The sequence below is a fragment of the Parasteatoda tepidariorum genome, chromosome 8 (assembly GCF_982258835.1).
Source record: "Parasteatoda tepidariorum strain Cologne lab strain chromosome 8, Ptep-v5.0, whole genome shotgun sequence".
Classification (NCBI taxonomy): Eukaryota; Metazoa; Arthropoda; class Arachnida; order Araneae; family Theridiidae; genus Parasteatoda; species Parasteatoda tepidariorum.
In genome coordinates, this window is record NC_141762.1 from 96191331 (window position 1) to 96217386 (window position 26056).

At 30.4% G+C, this 26056-nt stretch overlaps 1 protein-coding gene across 5 annotated transcripts in view; it reads left to right on the plus strand.

Annotated features, from left to right (window-relative positions):
- The first annotated feature begins 2429 nt into the window (after positions 1 to 2429).
- Positions 2430 to 26056, plus strand: part of LOC107453622 (ankyrin repeat and BTB/POZ domain-containing protein 2) — a 442842-nt gene continuing 419215 nt past the window's right edge. For 2 of the 5 annotated variants that reach the window (XR_015435964.1, XM_087169461.1), the window contains exon 1: positions 2430 to 2694. The gene's annotated coding sequence lies outside the window, so the exon portion shown is untranslated. The remainder of the gene's footprint in view (positions 2695 to 26056) is intronic. The other 3 variants (XM_087169464.1, XM_087169465.1, XM_087169466.1) reach the window with 3 other exon arrangements.

The following is a 26056-nucleotide window of genomic DNA, read 5'->3' on the forward strand; positions in this document are numbered from 1 at the left end:
TCATTCCAGTGAATAAATATGAATTCAGAACATACAGAATTGTAATAGTTATAGCATATTCTTCTTCGTTATAGAATAGTATATATTTCTGTATCCATATAATTCGGAAAACAACAATAAAAAATTATCCAAGTTACTTGAAATAGTGCCATTTGTGCTGATTCTTAATTAATTTAAATCGTTTTCTTGGTAAGTTTTTTTTAATTTTGAAAGAATAAGTTCAACTAGAATTCAGCTATTCTGTTTTTAGCTACATATTCAAATTCATATCAATTATAAAATTTTGCTGTGTAGTATGTTATCTAAAAGTAATGAAGGTATAAACTATGTATCTATTATTTGAGAATAAAGTTTTCAAACAAGGAACTTATCATTTTGGAATTCTCCGGGAATCATAAATCAGGTAAGTGCAATGATTTTTACAATAAAAAATTTGCTTGTAAATATTTTTTTTTCATTTGATGATGGTTCTCTACAGAATGGTTTTTTACGTCTGATTAAGAACTATAAGAATAATAAAAAAAGAAACAATATGAAAGTTTTTATTTCAATGTTAATAATTCTTAAAATCGTTTTTTTTATCCTAAGAATTCTTTATTTTCCGTTTTTTAGTTTATAATTTTTTGATAAAAATTGTTCTCAAAATACTTTTGAAAAATTAAATGGTATAACATTATGTGTTTATGTATACTTCTTGTATATTCCAATGCTTGAAATAATATGATTCAGAAAAGTATGGAATAAAAATTCGGTACTTAAGTATTAACGCCACCGCCGCTACAGATTTGGCGGTTTTTAAGTGCCGCCAATCTACACTTAAAATTTTTGCGACAGTTCATAAAATAAAACACTTTATTTAAAATCAAAATAGTTAATTGGATTTCGGTGGAAAATGAGCCGATATAGAGTTTAGCATAGATTCAAAACAATCATATCGCCATATGAACTCTGATGAATAAGATTCCAAATGAAATAACATTTCCAAAACGTACGTTTGCCAAGATAAAGTTTTATGTTGTGGGAATTGGTACATTTTCGTTTTTTTTTGTAAAATATTTCCCTCCTGAAAAAATAAAATTGCATCTTGTTTTGTTTTTGGCAAATCCCAAAGACGAATATTCGTAGCACTAAAAATGGCGACAAAAAAGAATTGTTTTTTTTTTTTTTTTTTTTGTTTCGTCAGCATTCTTTATTTTACGTTTCTTAGTTTCTAAATAATGATTTTTATTGAAACTTGAAATTTTTTGATAAAAATTGTTGTCAAAAAACGTTTACAAAATTAAATTTCATAAAATTATGAGGCTTATGTATACTTTTTGTTCATTTTAATTTTTGAACTAATATGATTCTTAAAACTATAGAATGTAAAGTTTAAATGGGCCTTTCATGTTATATCATTAAATTTAGTAATACTATTTCTCGGGCATTAGGTTTTAACTCTTATAAGAATATACATATTTTTTTCTGTTAATGTACAAATATTTTTCCGATGTGTTTTGGATATTCCTTCTCTAATAAAAAGATATACCATTTTGTTTTCGGTTGTACAAGAAAGAAGATCAAGCATTTTTCTTTTTTAAATTTAATAAGCCACATTAAAGAAGGAACGTTGCAATGCTACACGCTACATTAACGACGTCTCCAGAGTAACTGAATGACGGTTCATATGGAAATCGCAGGTAAGCGTCTCATACAACAACGCCCCCTATAGTTCGTTGCGATCGCGAATTTGCATCAAGTGTCCTCTACTGCAAGTTATCTGAATTTATCTGAGACAGCGAATATAAAATAATTAAATATTTAAATCTGCGTAATAAACTATTTTTTGTCCAAATAGAGCTATAAGTTAGAAATGATCACTGATGTTATCTTTAAAATATGTGAAAAACTAAATCACTTATAGTAAAATTTGAAACCATGACTAATGCTTAACCCATCAGAAAATTCCATTTCGTTTTTCGCTCATCCTCATTTAATTTATGAATTAATATTTAAAAAAAAAACTGTATTAACATCAAGTGTCACTACAAGTTAAAAAAAAATTTATTTGAACCTGAGTGGATGAATAAAGAATATTTTACGAACGATAGAAAATTTGTACAAGATATAGGGAGAGTGTGAACTAATACTAGGAATTGAATAAAATGATAAAATAAAAGTGTTCATTAAATTTCTATCAAATTTGATTCCATAAATAAAAAAGTATATGCCAAGGGATTCTTCGAACTGACCAAACAGATGACCAAATTTTACAGCTAAATGTTGCCAAATTAAACGAGATTCAATTCCGGCAACCCTGAATCGTTAAAGGAATCCTCAGAAAAGTGCTATAATCAAAGTGCACTAACAAACAGCAGGTCTCTTTAAAAAAAAAAAAATAAGATTGAATAAATGAGTAAAATAAAAAAAATCGTCTGAGGTTGCCTGACAAGATTTCGAGGCGTAGCGTCTAGGGGCCTCCCTAACATTGGGTTTATTTTATTTTTTTGCATTTTTTAAAAAGCATTTCTCGTCTGCAATTGCAGCCTGCGGTGAAAGTCACCGGCACGCGTATTGTGTTGTGTTTTGCATGGTGATGCAGACGATTTTATAGTGTCCGGGGTCGTTGGAAAATGTTCTATAAAGTATATTTTCATACGCTGAGTTAGATTTAGGGATTCTGCGATCGGCATCAAAATGTGGTTAAGGTCAAGAGTAAGTAATTTTCACTTTTTATTGTTAAATGAGGTGAAATCATGTGAGCGGACATACGAAACTAAAGTTTTGATTTTAGATCCGAGCAGTTCGCATAGCTTAATATCACTTTAATTTTATTATTTTTAAAAAAAAAATCCGTTTCTGCCGTTTTTTTTGCAAATTCTCCTTACAGATTTATAATTTTTTCAAATCTATACATTCACCATCTTTTTTTTCCTTTCAATTTATTTAATTGTATAAAGATCGAATCATAACAAACAAATTGGAATTTTCTTTTCCTTCGAAATATTACATTTTTATGATTTTTTTTATGAACTTTATTATTTTTATATAATTGTAAAAGATAATTATTTTTTTATTATTACCTTTTTAATTGTTTTCCGGGTAATTTTAAAGAAACTTTTTTTTCTCAACCTGCGTTGAAAATCATTCGTATACGTATTGTTTGTGCCTTGTATGATAATTGCTTCGCTTGTTAAAAAATACGATATATATATATATATATATATATATATATATATATATATATATATATATATATATATATATATATATATATATATATATATATATATATATTAGTTATATTACTATTTCTATTATTTTATATATTTACTATTTTTCGCCAATCAACTGTTTTTTTTTTAAAGATGGAATTGTAACTTTTAGGTTTTTCATTTAAAACATTAAAATATTATTATTTTTTAACTGAAAAATAGCAGTTTTTTTTTAATTTGAAGTATTCAAACAGAATTACAAACTTTAAATATTTCATTTCACATTTATAGTTTTTATATCACTTTCTGTTTATTAAGAGTGAATAGTGTTTTATTAAATTAAATTTGTTTTATTTTTTAAAAAAAAGTAGAATTGTAATAATAAATTCTTAGGTTTTTCATTTAAAACATTAAAATATTATATTTTTTTAGCAGTAAATTAAAAGTTTTTTTTTTTAATTTGAAGTATTCAAACAGAATTACAAAGGTTAAATATTTCAGTTCACATTTATAGTTTTTATATCAGTTTCTGTTTATTAAGAGTGAATAGTGCTTTATTAAATTAAATTTGTTTTATTTTTTAAAAAAAAGTAGAATTGTATTAATAAACTCTTAGGTTTTTCATTTAAAACATTAAAATATTAATATTTTTTAACTGAAAAATAGAAGTTTTTTTTTTAATTTGAAGTATTCTAACAGAATTACAAAGGTTAAATATTTCATTTCACATTTATAGTTTTTATATCACTTTCTGCTTATTAAGAGTGAATAGTGTTTTATTAAATTAAATTTGTTTTATTTTTAAAAAAAAAGTAGAATTATAATAATAAACTCTTAGGTTTTTCATTTAAAACATTAAAATATTATATTTTTTTAGCAGTAAATTAAAAGTTTTTTTTTAATTTGATATTCAAACAGAATTACAAAGGTTAAATATTTCATTTCACATTTATAGTTTTTATATCACTTTCTGTTTATTAAGAGTGAATAGTGTTTTATTAAATTAAATTTGTTTTATTTTTTAAAAGAAAGTAGAATTGTAATAATAAACTCTTAGGTTTTTCATTTAAAACATTAAAATATTATTATTTTTTAACTGAAAAATAGCAGTTTTTTTTTTTAATTTGAAGTATTCAAACAGAATTACAAAGGTTAAATATTTCATTTTATATTTATAGTTTTTATATCAGTTTTTATTTGTTTAAAGTGAATAGTGTTTTACTAAAATAAATTTGTTTCATTTTAATTAAAGTGAATAGCGAAAGTTATACATTTACATACTTTTCAATATTTCTATAAATTATACTTTACTATTATTTTCCAGAAAGTATGTAACCTAAATGCAACCTTGTGGTCGGAATTTTCTTTTTATTGTCACGAAAATGTTTGTGCTAAAAACCTTTTTTCAATAAAGCAAAAATATTGCAGTTTCAAACCTTTCATCCTAAAAGGATTAAAAATTATTTTTTAAAGCTTTTTTTAAAAAAAGTATTGTCACTTACGTCCGTAATGACGTTTTTGCTGACGTCACGCTAGCGATAGGATCAAATTGCAGTGTCCATTAAAATTTCATGACAAGGTGGATTTTAGCTGAGCATACAAGACTTTGAATAGAGCACATTGTCACAGCTCTTGTTTTAAGGTTAGAAGGTTTACGCGTAAACCTTATTACAAACCTTTTAAGGTTTACAATAAAAGGTTTTTGCTTACTGGAAATAAACCTTATTTTGCTATCTGGGTTAAATCAGTTCCTTATTTTTAATGAAGCGAAATTCTAATAACACAAATTGGTTTGATTTTTGAAATGGAATGTTAAAATATTCGTATTTTGTCTTATTTTACGAGCTATAGATGAATTGTAATAACCATTTTAATTTTTAAAAAAAACCTGACCGCTTTCGAATAAGGAAATTTTTCCAAATCTAATTTTCATTTAAATATTTTGAATTAAAAGATGGTTAGCTTTTTCATATTTTCTATTATTTACAATTTCTTAACGATTAGGGGAGAGTGGGGTCAATTGTAACATTTTCTACTTAACTATTTTTAACTAACAAAAAATCCAATATATTATTAGTATTAATTGACAGACGAGTAAAGTAGACTATCCTCGACTAGAAAAAAAATAAATACCTGATTTTAAATATTATTATATTAGTTATTAACAATTTTTGACAGTCGTGCAGTTGTTACAATTGTCCCCACTTACGGGGTCAATTGTAACAGTTCATAAATTCAACTAAAACATAGTTAATTATTCATATTATCATAGTTGTGATATATTTTTTTATTGATCAAAATAGTAGTGATATTTTAGGAGTAAAAATAATAATGAGCAGAAACCTAAAGGGTTAAACTTTTAACTTTAAGTGGTTAAAAATTTTAATTTATGCTGTGAAAGGTGACAAATAAAATAATGCACATGCAACATAATATAAACATAATATAACTATTGGTGGTTCTTAAAGAGTTAAGTAATGGTTTGTAAACGTAAGATTATTTATTTTCAGCTGTTACAATCGTCCCTTTACTTATTGTTACAATTGTCCCCAAGACGCCATTTCAGCTTCATTTGTTAAAAACAATGCTAGTTAATTAGCAAAACTAATCTTTTTTTTATTGAAATGTTAATTAAAGTGTCCACTTACATATTCGGTTACTAATTTTTATTTGTTTAAACAAAATTACTTTGTTACAATATAATATTCTAATACCAAAAAAAGTACTTGCGTGGCGTGTAAATATCTTTTGTGATGTAACTCTTTCAAAAGTACAAAAAAATGGTTGCCATCAGGGGTGTACATGTAGATTTATTAAATACACCTTGTGCGCCACCTAGGAACCAAATGTAGAACCCGACACTCGAAATTTTTGCTCTGTTACAATCGTACCCTGTTACAATTGACCCCACTCTCCCCTACTTATTTTTACTTAATACAAAATTGTATTAATCAATTTCCATTTTAATATTTTTTGACTGACCTCTCTGTATATATGAAAGTAAAAGTTTAGATGTATGTTAGCTAATAACACGAGAACGAAAGCACCATTTTGAGTCGTTTATATATTCAATTCCTAGTATTAGTTCACACTCTTCCTACATCTTGTTCTAATTTTCAATCGTTGATAAAATACTTTTTATTCATACACTCAACTTCAAATACAATTTCTGTTTATACTTGTAGTGGATGTCACTTGATGTTAATACAGTTTTATTTAAATATAAATTCATTCATTAAATAGGGATAAGCGAAAAACGAAGTGGAATTATAATGAATGGAATTATAATACATGGAATTATAATACAAGTACATTAATGCGTTAGTCATTGTTTTAAATGTTACTGCAGTCAAACCCCGCTATAGTGAACCTTCAAGGGACCGAAATTTCGGTTCACTATAACCGGGAGTTCACTATATCCGTTACGCAGGCAATTTCACTAATGGTTCCCAAACTCCTCCCTGTTATTACGCATTATTCAAATAAATGACTGAAAAATATTATGTAGTGGCAAAAAATATGTTATTTTTCATTACTCTTCGTCTTGCGTACAAAAAAAATTATTAATCTTTAGCTGATGAGCAATCCTCAACATCAGATATGGAAACACTTCCCGATTCTCATATAATTTTTCCCGAATTTCTATTATTCTGCTTTTTAAACCTGTCTAACCTGCCATTCGAACACATAAAAGTAGTCTCATAAAATCGCTTTGCAAATTCATCGACATTTGTCCAGATACTGGAAGATTGCGGCTTCTTCGATTGGTGAACCACTTCAATAATGCTTCTTCAACATTCTTCTGATCTGCTTTTCTCAACTTTTTTCCGCCATCTTAATTTTTTTCGTGAGCAGAAATTATTAATTGCCTATTTTTCCATACGTTGCGAACTTCAGATTTGGATAGTTTATATTCCCTGCAAATATCAGCTTGATTGCATCCATTTTCCATTTTTCTGATTATGCCCATTTTATTCTCAATGGAGAACGTTTCACGTTTATTGCTCGCCATGGTTAAATTTGAGACACTTGTTTGCAGGAGTTTTTTAACTGAGCTGAGAGCAAAATGGAGTTGAAATGAGGGCCTTATCATCACATATTAGTGTCCAACCCTTTGACCAATAATGAATAATTACTCATTCCCTCTGACAGAAAATGCATATTGATCCCACTGACACCTTACAGATGCATCGTCTGCCTGGGTTGGAAACATCTGCTTGGTTTGCTTAGGGATGGGAAAGTGAGATAAAAGAAGCAAACAAGAAAAAATGCTTATCGCTACGTTCCCCTCTATAGATGGTTTTGAAAATCGGTCTATGTATTTAATTTGAAGTAGAAATTTCCAAATTATTAAAAAAAAATTTTTTAAAAAAATCAGTCGAAGACAGAAAAAAGTTCATTATATCCAACTTCCTCACTTTTTTGGTTCACTATAACCACAAAAAATAACATTATCCGTGTATAGCAAGGCACGGGACCGAACATTTCGTTCACTATATCCGGGAGTTCACTATAAACCGTGTTCACTATAGCGTGGTTTGACTGTATAAACAATTCAGTTTTTCACATATTTAAAAAAAAAAACATCAGTGATGATTTCTGATTTATAGCTGTATTTGAACAAACAAATAGTTTATTGCGCACATTTAAATATTTAATTATTTTATATTTTCTGTGTCTGATAAACTTAATAAAGAACATTGCGTGGTAGCACGTGGGGTCCAGGTCACCAATTGTATACTTTTACAGTTGTCTGATACCACGCTCCCTTTCTTTTTTCAATTCCTACTATTAGTTCACACTCTTGTTCTAATTTTCAATCGTTAATAGAATACTTTTTGTTCAAATACCTTTTTTTTAAAACTTGTACTGGATGACACATGATACTAATACAGTTTTTCAAATAGTAATTTATAAGTTAAATTTAATTAATTAATTTTAATTTGATGTGCGAGAAAATTTTTAATTACTTAATAAGAAGTAACTAAAAAAAAAAAATGCTGACTTAAGTAGGAATTAACTTTAGAATTTTTTTTTAATATTTCTTGTTTTTCAGCAGTTTGTAAATTTTTAAGGAATGCTTTGTAAGAAATCTAAACATCTTTTTGGTGTCATGTGGTTCAGGCATAATGTGGTTCAGGCATAATGTCAAAAATATGAAATTTCATTGATGAAAACCATTGTTATAGATTAGAACATGCTTTGCCATGGCAACAGCATTTTCACACAATAATAAAAAATCGAAGCCAAAAGACACCACTAGAAGAAAAAAAAATTAAATATCCCTGCGAAATTCATAGTATTAAAGGGTGCTAGAAACAAGTAAACTGGGCTAACATAAGTTGTCGAAAATGGAAAAAATATTTCTTCGTCAATGGTGCTGTGTAAATATAAGCATGCTAACTCTTATTCAACCAAACGCCATTTCAATTTCAAGACTTTTAAATTTATTAAATTCTAATACTAAAACATTGATAATGATAGTTAATTGATCGCACATATTTATTGCATCGCACATTTTAAATTATCAAACTTTATATTATTGTCCTTTAAATTAGAATATTATAAAATTTATGAAAAAAGTCAGCACTTATCGGTTGTTGTTCCCGTGAAACCTATTTCGTCAAAAAATAGAACAGCGATATTACACGTAGGAGTAGCGGCATTGCACCTAGTTATTGGTATTACACGTAGTTATTGAACACGATATGAATGTGAATGTTGCTAAATTCTATTTGGGTAACAAAAACATTGACACCAATGTAGAAATTAGATTAATTAGGAAAATGTCTATATTACACGTAGGACTGTCTATAGTGCACGTAGGAACATCGAACTTGACAATTTCGCGAATATTATGCAAAGTAATGATTATTGAACACGATATTATTGTGAGTGTTGCTAAATTCTATTTGGGTAACAAAAATATTGACACCAATGTAGAAATTAAATTAATTAGGAAAATATCTATATTACACGTAGGACTATCGATAGTACACGTAGGAACATCGAACTTGACAATTTCGCGAATATTATGCAAAGTAATGATTATTGAACAGGATATTATTGTAAATGTTGCTAAATTCTATTTGGGTAACAAAAATATTAACAACAATGCAGAAATTAAATTAATTAGGTAAATATCTATATTACACGTAGGACTATCGATAGTACACGTAGGAGCATCGAATTGGACAATTTCGCGAACATTATGCAAAGTAATGATTATTGAACACGATATTATTGTGAGTGTTGCTAAATTCTATTTGGGTAACAAAAATATTGACAACAATGTAGAAATTAAATTAATTAGGTAAATATCTATATTACACGTAGGACTATCTATAGTGCACGTAGGAACATCGAACTTGACAATTTCGCGAATATTATACAAAGTAATGATTATTGAACACTATATTATTGTGAGTGTTGCTAAATTCTATTTGGGTAACAAAAATATTGACACCAATGTAGAAATTAGATTAATTAGGAAAATATCTATATTACACGTAGGACTATCTATAGTGCACGTAGGAACATCGAACTTGACAATTTCGCGAATATTATGCAAAGTAATGATTATTGAACACGATATTATTGTGAGTGTTGCTAAATTCTATTTGGGTAACAAAAATATTGACACCAATGTAGAAATTAAATTAATTAGGAAAATATCTATATTACACGTAGGACTATCGATAGTACACGTAGGAACATCGAACTTGACAATTTCGCGAATATTATGCAAAGTAATGATTATTGAACAGGATATTATTGTAAATGTTGCTAAATTCTATTTGGGTAACAAAAATATTAACAACAATGCAGAAATTAAATTAATTAGGTAAATATCTATATTACACGTAGGACTATCGATAGTACACGTAGGAGCATCGAATTGGACAATTTCGCGAACATTATGCAAAGTAATGATTATTGAACACGATATTATTGTGAGTGTTGCTAAATTCTATTTGGGTAACAAAAATATTGACAACAATGTAGAAATTAAATTAATTAGGTAAATATCTATATTACACGTAGGACTATCTATAGTGCACGTAGGAACATCGAACTTGACAATTTCGCGAATATTATACAAAGTAATGATTATTGAACACTATATTATTGTGAGTGTTGCTAAATTCTATTTGGGTAACAAAAATATTGACACCAATGTAGAAATTAGATTAATTAGGAAAATATCTATATTACACGTAGGACTATCTATAGTGCACGTAGGAACATCGAACTTGACAATTTCGCGAATATTATGCAAAGTAATGATTATTGAACACGATATTATTGTGAGTGTTGCTAAATTCTATTTGGGTAACAAAAATATTGACAACAATGTAGAAATTAAATTAATTAGGTAAATATCTATATTACACGTAGGACTATCGATAGTACACGTAGGAACATCGAACGTGACAATTTCGCGAATATTATACAAAGTAATGATTATTGAACACGATATTATTGTGAATGCTGCTAAATTCTATTTGGGTAACAAAAATATTGACAACAATGTAGAAATTAAATTAATTAGGTAAATATCTATATTAAACGTAGGACTATCGATAGTACACGTAGGAACATCGAACTTGACAATTTCGCGAATATTATACAAAGTAATGATTATTGAACACGATATTATTGTGAGTGTTGCTAAATTCTACTTGGGTAACAAAAATGTTGACATCAATGTAGAAATTAAATTAATTAGGTAAATATCTATATTAAACGTAGGACTATCGATAGTACACGTAGGAGCATCGAATTTGACAATTTCGCGAATATTATACAAAGTAATGATTTTTGAACACGATATTATTGTGAATGCTGCTAAATTCTATTTGGGTAACAAAAATATTGACACCAATGTAGAAATTAGATTAATTAGGAAAATATCTATATTACACGTAGGACTATCTATAGTGCACGTAGGAACATCGAACTTGACAATTTCGCGAATATTATGCAAAGTAATGATTATTGAACAGGATATTATTTTAAATGTTGCTAAATTCTATTTGGGTAACAAAAATATTGACAACAATGTAGAAATTAAATTAATTAGGTTAATATCTATATTACACGTAGGACTATCGATAGTACACGTAGGAGCATCGAATTTGATAATTTCGCGAACATTATGCAAAGTAATGATTATTGAACAGGATATTATTGTGAATGTTGCTAAAGTCTATTTGGGTAACAAAAATATTGACAACAATGTAGAAATTAAATTAATTAGGTAAATATCTATATTACATGTAGGACTATCGATAGTACACGTAGGAGCATCGAATTTGACAATTTCGCGAACATTATGCAAAGTAATGATTATTGAACACGATATTATTGTGAATGCTGCTAAATTCTATTTGGGTGACAAAAATATTGACATCAATGTAGAAATTAGATTAACTAGTGGGCTGCGCCCCCTGCTCGCTAACGCTCGGCAACCCCAAAAAATTGCTATGCAGGTGCAACTTCTTCCTTGGCTGGCGTATTCCCCGGATATGTAGCCGATTGAACATGTGTGGGATTTCGTTGGTCGGCGTCTCGCTCGTGATCCTCGTCCTGTTGCTTCTACAGACGAACTTTGGCTACGCATACAAACAATATGGAATGCTCTTCCTCAGACAGACATTCAAAATTTGCTTGACTCCATGCCACGTCGTGTAGCAGCACTTATTGCGGCGCGTGGTGGCTACACAAAATACTGATTTTGATCTCTTGTTATTGTTTGTTTGATTTGAAAGTTTAATCATTTATTTGTACCACTACCACTCAACTGTGTATTAAATTTCATTTAATTATGACGATTCCTTCATGGTATTGCAATTTTATATATAGATTAGGAAAATGTCGCGATCTATATTTCTGACAATGTGTGGGGAAAGAGCTTTCGATGAAATCAACCTTCGTCAATCAAAAATTAACTCAGGATTGAATCGAATTAGCATATCTTATATACTAGTGAATTGATATTTATTAATCGCACTGGTAGTTATGCCGCAATATTCTTCCTCCAGAATTTAATCAGGCATATAATTCGATGAACGGTTATCACTAGTTGCCGTATTTGCGAAAGACCGGTACAGCTATATTAAGTTCACCGGATTTTGAGCTCCTGTGGTGAGAGCTGTTCACCGAGTTTTTGAGCGTTTGTCGTGAGAGCTGTATTAAGTTAACGGTCGTGTGAGTGGTCGCTTCTGTGTTGCTATTAGTAGTCGGGTTTATGCAAAATCTCGCTGTATGTATATGAGATTGAAAAGCAACATCGCAAGGAGTGTTCTGTGTGGAACAGTCGAACGAAGTGGACGTTACTTTATGTAGGCGATTTCATATCACATCCTCGAGTCCCCATTGTGGGGAAAGAGCTCTCAACAATGTCAATCTTCATCTGTCAAAAGTTTCCTGAAGTATTGAATAGTGTGAATAGAAAAGTATTGAATAGTGTGAGGAGCACTCAAAAATTTGAATTGATAATAGAACACATTGAGTAAAAAATATATACGAAATTAAACTTATCAAGTAAAAAAAATAAAAAGATTTTCGTTTCTGTTTTTTTTTTTTTTTTTTTTTTTTTTTTTTTTTTTTTTTGTTGCTTGATATGCTTTGTTTCGTATATATTTTTTTACTTAATGTGTTCGATTTTCGCTTCAATTTTTTTTGAGTGCAGGGATACAATATTAGAAAGCACTCCTTTTTGCGGATATAATCGTGTGAGCTGATGACAAGATTATGTCTTTTCATTATTTTGTTTTATTTTATTTATTATGTTTTTAAAAATATATGCTATTACTTTTACTCAAAAAAAAAAGCAATCTCCGTCACCAATGCTTGAGTGTTACGAATGTATGCAACACTAAGAATCGTTGACTGCAGAAATCGAAGAAATTCAACACTAAGAATCGAAAAAAAGTATGACCAAACGTGTAACTAATTTTTTATTTAACGCATAACTAAAAATATTTAACATGTAACTGATTATTTAGCACAACTTATTATTATAGACAACCTAACGAAACGAATAATAGGGTGTTGCCAATTGATAGAGAAATACTTGAGTTTATGGTACCACGTCAGAGAAAATCTTGAATAAGATAAAAAGTAAAGATTGAAGTATGAATTTTTGAGGAAAATAGATTTATTTCCTATATCAAAAAGTAAAATATTGTGACATACTAAGCACATTCCTTAAAATAGTAGTACGGAATATGTTGCTCAGGAACTGTGATAAGTGTTAACTTTTGTTGTCAAAATCATTTTAAAAATCTTGTAAATAAATAAAAATACGATTTGATATGGGTTGTTGGTTTAAATCGTTTTGATATGAGTGATCACCCGGTAATAGAAGATGTTACATTTGTAACAAACACGCTGATGAATAATGTATTATTTTTTCTCTGTCATTTGTGATAAATCCCCGTTTTAGCTATCTTAATTACAGCGTTTTTCTTGAACATTATCGAACGATTCATCTCTGCGTTCTGAGGGCAGGCTGTGGGCAGAAATAAGATGGCAATTATTTTTCAGCATAATCTAGATTGCGGTATTCGAAAACGTCTTATTATTGACACCCACTTACTCGCACACCAAATTTCGCCATTTTTATTGCATTTTCGTTAATGAGGATATCGATCAAAAAAGGTTCTAATTGCATCGGTGCAAAGAACATTTTCCTATGAAATCGTCTGGTTGATTGACTACGATCTGTTTTACGATTATCTCAACCTAAGTTAAGAAACTTTGAAGGATGTTATACCAATATATTGTGTCCCACAGTGGACTGATCGTTAAGACACAGTTCCCCGTAGAACACCGAAGTCAAGACTCAAGATCACTGACTGTGGTCAGTGTGCGGGTGGGTGACCACTTGAATCGTCTTGTTGATTGACCACGGTCTCTTTTACGATAATATAAACCCAAGTTAGAAACTTTGAAGGGTATTATAACAATATACTGTGTCCTGCAGTGGACTGATCGTTAAGACACAGATCCCAGTAGAACACTGCAGTCAAGATCACTGACTGCTGTCAGCGTGTGGGTGGGTTGCCACTTGTACCAGTCTGCAAAGGGGTCGAGGGTGTGCGGTATTGGTCGTTGTTAAACTACTCTACTGTAAAGTGCTCGGCTTCACCATCACCTCCTACATCAGAAAGCCTCCACACGGTATTTTATAAGTAGTCTGCGCAGACTATTTAAAAAGTGAACCAGTTGTGCTCATGAACACAATTTCTGTGTTAAAAGTGATTGAGAGAAATTTATCATATATGTCTGAGAATTGAATTTGTAGTGGTTGACAAGTTAATAAGACAAACCAATCATATTCATAAATTAAAAAAAATTTTAGACATATATTTGCTATCAATTTCTTATGTTTACTAGATTTTCTATTAAATGGCCGTTTCGTAAATTGAATTGCCTTCATAGTGGTCAAATCGGATTACCTGTAAGAAACCGTGTGGAGGCTTTCCGTTGCAGGAGGCGTTGATTTCACGCGCAGGTCATCCTTCTACTGAAGCGGGGGTGCCATCCCCTCTGCAGAGTATCAAAATTGTGATGGTATGTCTTCGGATCATCCTCAGGGATGTTTCTCAGACAGTCGCCAATAGCCCATTGTGCAGCTCTAGTGAGACGTAAATAAACTAAAACAACAACAAATATATTGTTCAAATTTTTTGTAATATAAATCTAGTGCTAAGTAAAACCCTAAGCTTATTCGAATTTTTTGCAATCTTAATAGGGTGCTATTTTAAAACCGTCATATTATTCAAATTTGTTGCAACTTCAATGTGGTTTTCAAATTTTCTGCAACATTTATAGGGGGCTAAATTAAGTCATATTATTGTACATTTTAGAATTTATTAGATACTAAAATTCAACGTCTATGGAAATATGGTTCATTTTAATTTTATGAGGTAGCATCAAGTGCCCATTGATAATTGATAAAATGCAGATATTATGGTTCAGCGTTGAACCGAGTTTCATTTAGACTGTACTGTACAGTACAATACGTTTGCCAGGCTCTTAGTTTATTTCTTTTCAATCTGTTACTAAAACTAATCAGGATGAATTCTGTTTTCAGAAGTAATAAAAAAAATGCATTACCTTAAAATTTTTTTCTTCAATTTGAAAAAAAATCTTACATATTTAAAAATAAGATACGTTATAAAATATTGCAATTGACAAATTTCTCCCAAATATATTGAATGACAATATTTTATTTTTTATTTTATAACCGTCGTCGAACAACCGACCCAATTCTAGGTTTACGACTACTAATGTTCAACTCTGTAGCCTTGAACCCAATCCAGAAGACAGGGAAACTCCTGGATCAGTACCCCCAAAGGTATGATTTGTTATGGGAACATGGAGGACTTTGAGACTCGACAGATTTAACGTGCATCAATCACAATTTACTACATGGGGTGTTATTGGCCGACGGGAATCGAACCCATGAACTCTTGGACATGGGCCCAGTGCCCTACCAACCAGGCTATCCCGGCTCTGATTGGCAATATTAAAAGAATCGTATGTGTGAACTGCATGGAAATATACGTTATAATCATGCCTTGCTTTTAAGACATCATCATTATAATTTGTCTGATAGCCCAATGTGGGCCAATGCCTTCCTGCTTTTAAGGTATAAGGCAGGTCAAAACCTTTGGCAGGTTTTGTAAGACAAACAGTCTGTATCAAAATTTCATTTGTTGCAGCTGTGGTCAAGCAAATACAAATATAGAATAAAAAAAAGAACGAATTTGTGTGTGTGTGTGTGCCTCTGGATTTTTCTTATAACTCTAGAATCGTGTGTGCACACGTCCTGAAATTTGGTCAGTAATTACAAGTGACCATTTTAGCTTTCGATTAAAAAAGAAATCATTAAGACTATTTCATTAGATCGTTCGGGAAAGACATTTAAAAATAAATTTTTTCTTTGGTAAAGCATTAGCCGCTGTTATAAATTAAACTGCAGACGATTATTTGTTTATTTTTCTTTCCTACATTTGAAAGATCATATCAATTATATTTGCTAGCTTAGAGCTATATTTAATCAAACAAATTCCAAGTTCTTTAACTATTTTTTCAATTCCTACTATTAGTTCATTCACTCTCTCCCTATATCTTGTTCAAATTTTCAATCGTTAATAAAATACTTTTTATTCATACACTCAACTTCAAATACATTTCTGTTTACACTTGATGTTAATACAGTTTCTGCAAATATTAATTCATTCATTAAATAGGGAAGAGCGAAAAAACGAAGTGGAATTTTCTGATGGGTTAAGCGTTAGTCATTGTTTTAAATTTTGCTATACGCTATTCAGTTTTTCACATATATTAAAGATAACATCAGTGATCATTTCTAACTTATAGCTCTATTTGAACCCCAAAGAAAAAAAAAATGGTTTATTGCTCACATTTGTTATTGTTGTTGTTAATTTACGTCGCACTAGAACTGCACAATGGGCTATTGGCGACGGTCTGGGAAACATCCCGGAGGATGATCCGAAGACATGCCATCACAATTTTGATCCTCTGCGGAGGGGAGGGCATCCCTGCTTCGGTAGCCCGACGACCTGCGCGAAGTCGAGCAGTTTACGGTAGCACAGTTTAACGAGGACCCATACCGAACACCCTCGGTCCCCACGCAGACTGATCCAAGTGGTCACCCACCCGCACAGTGACCGTAGCCAATGATGCTTGACTTCGGTGATCTGCTGGGAACCGCGTCTTAACGATCAGTCCACTGCGGGACATTGCTCACCTTTAAGTATTTAATTATTTTAAATTCGCTGTGTCATATAAATTCAATAAAGAACATTATCGTGGTAGCACGTGTCGTCCTCGTTACCAAATTTATAATTTTACAGTTATCTGATACTACGTGGCTTTTTTTTTCCCCAATAATTTCAATTCATTCAAGTTCAAATGTTTTTAAACTTATAGTGCATGACACTTGATGTTAATACAGTTTTTTTTTAAAATATTAATTCATTCATTAAATTGAATTAATTAATTTCAGTTTTATGTGGCAGAAAAAATAATAATTATTTAATAAAATGTAACTAAAATAAAAATTTTTTCTTTGTTGACCTGAGTAAGAATTGACTTTTATATCACTTGTTCTCTTAGTCAGAGAACAGGTCGTTCTCTTTTGTGAAGGTCAAATTGAGAAAACAGGTAAATATATGTCGTTCCCAATCAAATGTCGAATGATACTTTATATCAAAGAGGAGATGAAGAGAGAGAGAGGTGGGTTTCTTTATAGAAATGCTTCTTATTTTATGGGTTGCTCTCTTATAAAAAGGAGGAACTTGACCTTTAGCTGAAACAACCTGTCTTTCAATCCGACCTGAGCTGTGGTTTTTTTATTCGAATTTTTTGATGGGTTTTTAAGAAACAACACAACGTTTTTGATTTTAAATGCTTAGATCAGGAGTTGCCTATCTGTTTGAACTTGGAATTGCTGGGTGAAGTGGGTTGGTAAAATCCGAACAAAAAATTAGGTTATAATTATAAGGTTAGGTTATGTGAAGTTTTAATTAGGTTAATATATGTATTAGAGTAGGTAAGAAAGCGAAAGTTTTTGTTAACTCCACCAAAATTCGCTTGCATCAAAAAATATTTTCGGGCCCGTCTCTTATCAGTGCTAATCGGCTTAAAAAAAAAATAAATAAATATGCGCAATTTTATTTAGTTATATTTACTTTTTTGTAGAAGAAAGTAGGTTTTCTCTTACGATGAATGAAAGCTTTCAAAATTTTTAGTACAAAATGTTTTTTTGAAGAAAACATTTAGTCCGCATTAATTGCTCCAAAATGTCCAAATTTATTAACAAAAAAAAATCCGATTTTCGCCGTTCGAAAACAATATTCCATGCTGAGTAAAACGGTATGTACAATTATATATATGTTAAATATTAGACCTAATTATATACATGTTAAATATTAGATCTAATTATATATATGTTAAATATTAGACCTAATTATACATATATGTTATATATTAGACTGTTATACTTGTAAAGAAAGAAATATCATGTTTGGTCGAACTGTAGCCCGCTGAAATGTAATTACGGAGTTAAAATTTAACGCTCTGAAAAATCTGTCTTTTACTTCTTAACTTAAAGCGAATTTTGTTTTGAAATTATAATTTATTCAACAAAATACTGCAAATTTAACTGCTTATGTTTATATATTTTTTTTTATTTTTGTAAAAGAAAATAGGTTTCCTCTTACGATAAATGAAAGACATTGCCTTCAAAATTTTAAGTAAAATTTTTTTTTTTTTGAAGAAAACATTTAACCCGCACTAATTGCTCCAAAATGTCCAAATTTATTAACAAAAAAAATCCGATTTTCGCCGTTCGAAAACAATATTCCATGCTGAGTAAAACGGTATATACAATTATATATATGTTAAATATTAGACCTAATTATATAGATGTTAAATATTAGACTGTTATACTTGCAAAGAAAGAAATACCATGTTTGGTCGAACTGTAGCCCGCTGAAATGTAATTACGGAGTTAAAATTTAACGCTCTGAAAAATCTGTTTTTTACTTCTTAACTTAAAGCGAATTTTGTTTTGAAATTATAATTTATTCAAAAAATACTGCAAATTTAACTGCTTATGCTTATATTTTTTTTATTTTTGTAAAAGAAAATAGGTTCCCTCGTACGATAAATAAAAGACATTGCCTTCAAAATTTTAAGTACAATTTTTTTTTTTTTGAAGAAAACATTTAACCCGCACTAATTGCTCCAAAATGTCCAAATCTATCAATAATAAAAAAAGTCCGATTTTTGACAATCGAGAACAATATTCATTGCTGTGTAAAACGGTCCACGCAGGACGGGACCTAAACTTGATGTTAATACCGATCCACAGGACCTAAATATAATAGGAATAACTAACTGGAAGGCCATAGACTGTAGTGTTGAAGAAGAAGAAGAAGTAAAACGGTATATACGACCTAGCAACAATTTTACCTTGGCCCCAGTTGGTCTCAAAATTGGATCAAGATGGGTCCAATAAGAACATGCACCGAGGGACCAATATTGGGATGTCCAGATTTTTCAAAATTGGCCCTAGAACGGCCTATATAGGGTCTACATTGGCGAATATAGAACCTATATAAGTTAAATAATGTAATCTATATAACAATTCTAAATAGGACCGATATTGGTTGTAAAGTGGCTGTAAAATATAGGGGACATCGGAAAATTCAATATAGAGCCAATATCGGAAAAATAACGGCCCTTTGAATCTTTACTGAGTCAATATTCATGAATGTTGGCCCAATGAGGGCCCAAGTTATTTTGTTGCTAAGGAAGTTTCAGGACCTTCCAAAATTTTATATGCAAAATGTTTTTTGAAGAAAACATTTAGCCCGCACTAATTGCTCCAAAATGTCCAAATCTATCCACACAAAAAAGAAAAAGTCAGATTTTTGACATTCGAAAACAATATTCATTGCTGCGTAAAACGGTATATGAGCAATTCTACAAGTAAACGCCAATTAGGCGTCCAAAAAAATTTAAAAAATTGTTTGGGGGGGCACACTATTTCTACATGAATTTTCTTTTTTTTTACACCCTAAAAAGGCAAGAAAAAATCGTGAACATTAAATTTTTTCTTTGTGACATACTTTAAATGTGACATACTCTTTCTGACATACTCAGATAAATCTGAGCCATTTATTCAGATAATACGATTTTTACATAAATATAATATTATTATACTCTCTAAAGTGTATTTATAGAGATTTCATACTATAAGATTATATTTTAGTATAAAAATTGGCGTTTATTTGTAGAATTGCTCATATCGTCGCTTCGAAACTAAACCGTGGTAACTTAAAACAGCAAGTTTTTCAGAAGAGCAATTTCTAACATTCCGCGCTAATGCTAATCGCGCCAATGCGATGACGATTTATCTGCTCTCTAAATTAATTTTATGGAACTATGAAGATAACACTTTGTTTCTCTAAAAGGGTGATTTTTTTTTACACAAAATTACCCACATATCTCATTTTTCGATTTTTTTGAGTTACTACGGTTTAGTTTCAAAGCGACGATATGAGCAATTCTACAAATAACCGCAAATTAGGCGGCCAAACAAAAATGAAAATTTTTTTATCGGGGGGGGGGGGCACGCTATTTCTACATGAATTTTCTTTTTTTTTTTACACCCTAAAAAAAGCAAGAAAAAATATTAAACATGAAATTTTTTCGTTGTGACATACTTTAAATGACAAAATAACAATTTAAAATTTTTCCCGATTTTTTCAATTTAGGAACTTTGATTAATTTTTTTTTATTTTTGATTTTTATACTAAAATATAATCTTATAGTGCAAAATCTCTATAAATACATGTTAGAGAGACATTATAATAATATTATATTTATGAAAAAATCGTTTTATCTGAATAAATGGCTCAGATTTATCTGAGTATGTCAGAAAGAGTATGTCACATTTAAAGTATGTCACAAATTTCGTGTTCACGATTTTTTCTTGCCTTTTTAGGGTGTAAAAACGAAGAAAATTCCTGTAGAAATAGTGTACCCCCCAAACAATTTTTAAAAATTTTTTGGACGCCTAATTGGTGTTTATTTGTAGAATTGCTCATATACGTTCTATATTTTTGTTGCATATAAAGCGCATATACTTAAATCTCTCTTTGACTTTATGTGGGCGCATCATTAAAAAAAAGAAAGAAAATTGCGAGATATTTTTTGAAGGCATCAAAATGAGATAAAAAAATTCAGAAATGGCATTTTGAAGCAATTACTAAATAAAGAGTCGTGATGGCTCAGGGGATAGAGCCTTCCAATGAGGTGAACCGAGTTCAAATCCCAACGATTGTTAGTCGATACGAATTCCGTATTCAGCTTGCATCAGCCACAGTGCTGACGTAAAATATCCTCAGTGGTTGACGGATCATGTGAGACCCCTTGCGGTCAAGCTAATCATAAGAGGTTTTCGTGGTTTCCCTCTCCATGTAACGCATATGCTGGTTAGTTTCATCAAAAAGTCCTCCACGAAGGCAAATTTCTCCCAATGCTTGATCCTTGTCTTCTGGATTGGGTTTTATCATGATAAACTAAATTCAGCTTTTTCTCAATAATGATAAACTAAATCATGATAAAATAAATTCAAAATAAATTGAGAAAAAGCTGATTTTAGTTTATCATGATAAGCTAAAATCAGCTTTTTCTCAATAATGATAAACTGAATCATGATAAACTAAATTCTTCACGATAAATTGAGAAAAAGCTGATTTTAGTTTATCATGATAAACTAAATCCAGCTTTTTCTCAATGAAAATAACACTAATCGTGTTATTGTGGTTTTCATTTAAAAATTCTTTCTTTAATTTAAAATTCGTTAATTTTTTTAAATTCATATTAGAATTCCACACGCTCCCAAAATTACCAATAGAGTATGATTTTATTCAAATTCAATTCCTTAATTCAGATTCTAAAATATTACTGTTTTGCGCATTGGTTTTAATTCCATACTGTCATGTGTCTAGTCGTTCTCTTTCTTTTTTATTCCATGCAATTACATGAACAAAATCAATCATCATCAGATTCAATTACTCTTTAAAATTTTACTGATTTTCTTAAAGGAAACAGGTTTGGGAACAATGAATATATGATTTTGTAATATTAAAAACTTCGTTTGGATTCTAAAATATGTGTTTTCAAAACAAGCAATTACCCAAATGCGTTCAGCTTGATTACGAATGTATTACCTTTATTTTTTCTTTTAACTGTAGGTTTTATTTTATTTTTCAATAAGGCTTAGAATTTGAAGAATGAAATTATAGAATCCCCGTATTTTTCTGCAAATCATTAACAGGATGCGTTACCGAATTTCTCACCAAAAAATAAGCACCTTTAAAGTACTTTTTAATCACTCAAAAAATATTTTTAAGTACTATATACATTAACAAAATGCAAAATAATTTTCAAAGACTTTACATGATCATGAGATTTTTCGGTTCGATATCAGAGGGTGGAATGAAGCCTGAAATTGAGAATATTTAGCAAAATGCATTAGAGTTGCTCATGAGAGATCAATAATCTCACCGAACCCAGCTCAGTAGTTTCCCTTACGGACTCCCATGTATTAAATAAATAAATAAAAGCACAAATAAATGAAATAAAAATCTAAAACCTCCATAAGCCAAATCCCGAAATTTTGTGATTGCTTAAAGTATTACTGGATAGGGGAGAAAGAAAAGGATTTTTTTAATTCTAAATACTAGAATTATCTAACTGCGACTGTTTTATAGCTGTTAAATTACTTTTACACGGACGCTCTCTGTTATGTGTGTTGTTTAAATTTTCGATTACTACGCAAATCAGTTAAAAATTTATTGATTTTTAGAGAGCGTTGTTACTTCTTTCTATTTATGAATTATTTTTTTTTTAATTGTAGGTTTTATTTTATTTTTCAATGAGGCTTAGAATTTGTGGAATGAAATTATAGAACCCTCGTATTTTTCTCTAAATCATTGAAAATATTTATTCTATATTAACTCTATATGAACTATATTATACTCTATATTAACTTCTTGTCTTACTTCTTCCTGTCATTGATTACTTCTTGTCATTAATTTTTTTTAAATAAAAAAAAAACAAACAAATATAATTAATCTAATGATATTAATTTAATCACCTTCAAAAATACTGATTCTATCAGTAGGAGTTAAGAATTTTGTAAACTAATATTATCAGCCATGCCCTAAATTTTAGATAAATTTAGTTTTTACGTCCTTCCAACTTTCGCTTCTTAATGAACAATTTTTTCTTGAAAAAGAATGATTTTAGGTTCTACTGGGTGGGAGGGGGGTTCCATTTTTTGCTCGCTTCGTTAACCACTCCCCATGATTACTGAGCAGTATTTTTCGTTTTTAAACATAAAACTAAAAATTATCATTATTTTTTATTTACTGTACACTTATTTTTCGCTAAATTATATTTCAAATTGGGCAAAACTCGTTTTAAGTACATGTTCAGATCAAAGTATATGTTCAGACCTTTATTCTTTAAAACAGGGTTCTCGCTGCACTTAAAAGTCCTTAAAAAACTGCTTAATTTTTATTTTGGAAAATAAGGGTTCTTAAAAGTACTTAATTTTGGTTCAAGGTCTTTAAAAATCCATAGTTTCCAGTATCACTAGTTAATTTTAATATTTTTTTAGTCTTGCAAAAATTGAGATGAGACCTTGTATTCAACCTTTTGAAAGACAAGAAAAGGTTGTGTGTGAGCTTCCTTGTAAATCCAAAAGTAATAAATAAATTTCGAGTTTCGTATCACCACAATAAATAAATGCATTTTTCGAAACTTAATTTTTATACCAAATAAAAATTCAATATTATTTAACTTCCAAAAATTATTTATTTCGCAGTTAATTTTGGTGAAGGAGCAACTCTATTATTCTAACAACAAATAACTTATTAAGAACAAAATTAAACTCGTAATAAGAAATTAATTTTACGAATTTAAAAAAAATATATTTATCTGGCATTAAAAATACAGAAGGTTCCTTAAAAATATCCAAAACCCGCCAATTTCTCTGTGAGGCGTGCAAAAGCCATCGCCAAGAGACAGTTTATTAACGAAATAACATATCTTACGTAATGCTACGGCCAGGTAATGGACAAGTTAGTAATGGAAGGAAGAAAAAAAAGACATTTAAGAGATCTGGTGGGGAGAAAAATAAAGTGAAAAAACAAACCCGAGACCCTCTGGCGCTGATGTACTTGCTTATTAAATAGGCGGACCCGTTGCCTTACGGGCTGCAGAAGCATTGATTGGCCCCGTATGCATTGACGCCAAGGTATGTGGAATGAGGGTACATAGAGAGAAGGGGCATTGTCATGACGCGGTTGACATTTGATTACGATTAGAATGAATCATACGATTTTCTTCCTTATTATAATGTTAAGATTCCAGATAGTCTTTCAGATAACTCTGAGGCGAATTGAAGGATCTCATGAGTCAAGTAGCGCCATTTTTTTTTAAAATTTCACTGAGATGTCTTAGCGAAATATTCCAAATTTCACACACGTTTCTTGAAAAACACACACGCTGTACCAGCATGATTTGCAGCTTAGCTTCAAAATTTAACTCTGAGGTGAATTGAAGGATCTCATGAGTCAAGTAGCGCCATTTTTTTTAAAAATTTCACTGAGATATCTTAGCGAAATATTCCAAATTTTACACACGTTTCTTGAAAAACACACACGCTGTACCAGCATGATTTGCAGCTTCGCTTCAAAATTTAACTCTGAGGTGAATTGAAGGATCTCATGAGTCAAGTAGCGCCATTTTTTTTAAAATTTCACTCAGATATCTTAGCGAAATATTCCAAATTTTACACACGTTTCTTGAAAAACACACACGCTGTACCAGCATGATTTGCAGCTTAGCTTCAAAGTTTAACTCTGAGGAGAATTGAAGGATCTCATGAGGCAAGTAGCGCCATTTTTTTAAAAATTTCACTGAGATATCTTAGCTAAAAATATTCCATATTTTACACACGTTTCTTGAAAAACACACACGCTCTACCAGCATGATTTGCAGCTTAGCTTCAAAATTTAACTCTGAGGTGAACTGAAGGATCTCATGAGTCAAGTAGCGTCATTTTTTTAAAAAAATTTCACTGAGATATCTTAGCTAAATTTTCCAAACTTTATATACGTTCCTTAGAAGAAAAAAAGAAAAGAAAAAACGCTGTGCCAGCATGATTGCTTGATTTGAAACTTAGCTTCAAAATTTAATCCTGATGCGAATTGAAGAATCTCATGGATCAAGTAGCGCCATTTGTTTTAAAATTTTACTGTGATATCTTAGCGAAATATTCCAAACTTTACATACGTTCTTCGAAAAAAGAAACACGCTGTACCAGCATGATAGCTTGATTTGAAACTTAGCTTCAAAATTTAACTCTGAGGCGAATTAAAGGATCTCATGAGTCAAGTAGCGCCATTTCTTTTAAAAAATTTTACTGAGATATCGTAGTGAAATATTCCAAACTTAACATACGTTCCTTGGAGAGAAAAAAACACCTCTCTGTACCAGCATGATTGCTTGATTTGAAACTTAGCTTCAAAATTTCAACCATTAAAAGAGAAACTTACAAGGTATTCCAAATTAAAGATTTTAGAATAGGAATTATCGTCTTGGACGTTTTTTGATATGTTCTTTATTTAATTTCCTTACTGTAATTAATACATTGAACTTACTTGCTGTAATTACTCACTGAAACTTGCTGCAATTAAATATTTGTTTGATTTGAAACCTTTCTTTAAATTATTGAAATAACAACTCACAAAGAATTTCATGTTAAACATCTTAAAGAGAATATCGGTTTAAAATAGTGAATACTATCGACATGTTCTTCACCCCATAGTACATAAATGACTGAGGATAGCTTGGTAAAGCTTTGGGATCATGTTCTTGAGGTCATAAGTTTGATCCCCGCCGGCCGAAGACTCCCCGTGTACAAAATGGTGACTGGTGAACGTTGAATTTGTTGGGTCACACAGTCCTCTAAGTTACCATAGCAAATTATACCTCTGAGAATAATGAATCAGAGATTTATCCTGCCTTGGTTCAGGTTAAATTGCGATCTGCAGAGGGATGGTGAGCGAATCTGTCCTCCCAGCATAACGGGCTGTGACGAATGTGTGTGACAGAAGTCAAATTCTTTACCACAGATGGCGCCACTCGAAAACAAGAAGAAGCGCATCCTTCTTTCCTTAAAATAGGCATGTTAGTATTGACAATTGGCATAAGACAACAGCAACAAAGACTGGGGTTGG